The sequence below is a fragment of the Helicoverpa zea genome, chromosome 7 (assembly GCF_022581195.2).
Source record: "Helicoverpa zea isolate HzStark_Cry1AcR chromosome 7, ilHelZeax1.1, whole genome shotgun sequence".
NCBI classification, from domain to species: Eukaryota; Metazoa; Arthropoda; class Insecta; order Lepidoptera; family Noctuidae; genus Helicoverpa; species Helicoverpa zea.
The window spans coordinates 9,076,873-9,078,026 of NC_061458.1; positions in this window are offsets into that span (position 1 = coordinate 9,076,873).

Genomic DNA, 1,154 nt, shown 5'->3' on the forward strand with positions numbered 1-1,154 from the left:
TTGTGTTGTAAAGTTATTTATCCTTCCTTAATTAAAAACTAAAAATATGGTCTACCTACTTTTAGTCGAGTCATACAAACATATAACTTGGCTTAATACCTACTGATCTCTGAATTTCTAGAACACATATTAAATCTAGAAAATAAATCACCCCTCCGGTTTGGTTCGAAGAAATAAAGAATATTCTTGCGATAATCGAAACATATTTAATGAAACTGAAATTGGGTAGTGGTATTTCCTTGTTCTATGCTTAAATATCTATACATATAATAAATCTGTAAAAAAACTGTGTCTGTACATTGAATATATTAAAAAAATAATAATTGGGTGGGGTTTAGAAACAGTAATGGAGCACAAATCCAAAAAAAAAATCTGTCTGTATGTCTATATGTCTGTATGTCTGTATGTCTGTATGTCTGTATGTCTGTATGTCTGTTTGTTTGTACACGCTAATCTTCCGAACTACTGAACGGATTTCAATGATTTTTTCTTTGTTCTGTCAGTATTAGGCCTGGTCAACATATAGGCTATAATTTAACTTCGAAACTTGAAGACCTGATGCAGAACTCCAACAGACCAATAAAACTATAAGAGATACAAATATGGTGCCGTGGCAAAAATTGTTTCATTTGATGAGCATTTTCAGCTGAAATAATAAATTTTAAGATCTGGAACACCTGATGTGGAACCCCAAGAGCCCAGCTTCTCTGTACCATATACAGGTATGCCGTTTTAGCAAAAGTTGTTCAATTTGATAAGCACTTTCTATTGACTTATACAAATTGAAGATCTAAAACACCTGATGTGGAACTCCAGAGGCCCAGCTAGACTATAGCATATAAAGGTATAACGTTTTAGCAAAAGTTGTTCAATCTGATAAGCACTCTCTGTTGACTTATAAAAATTGAAGATGTAAAACACCTGATGTGGAACCCCAGGAGCCCTGCTAGACTATATGAAGCATATGAAGATATGACGTTTTAGCAAAAGTGGTTCAATCTGATAAGCACTCTCTATTGACGTATAAACATCGAAGATCTGGAACACCTGATGTGGAACTTCAAGAGCAATACTACACTTGAAATGTATATAAATGAATGTTATGAAATAGGTATGGTGAATCAAAAAAAGTAATTAGTCCGTCTTTTAGATAA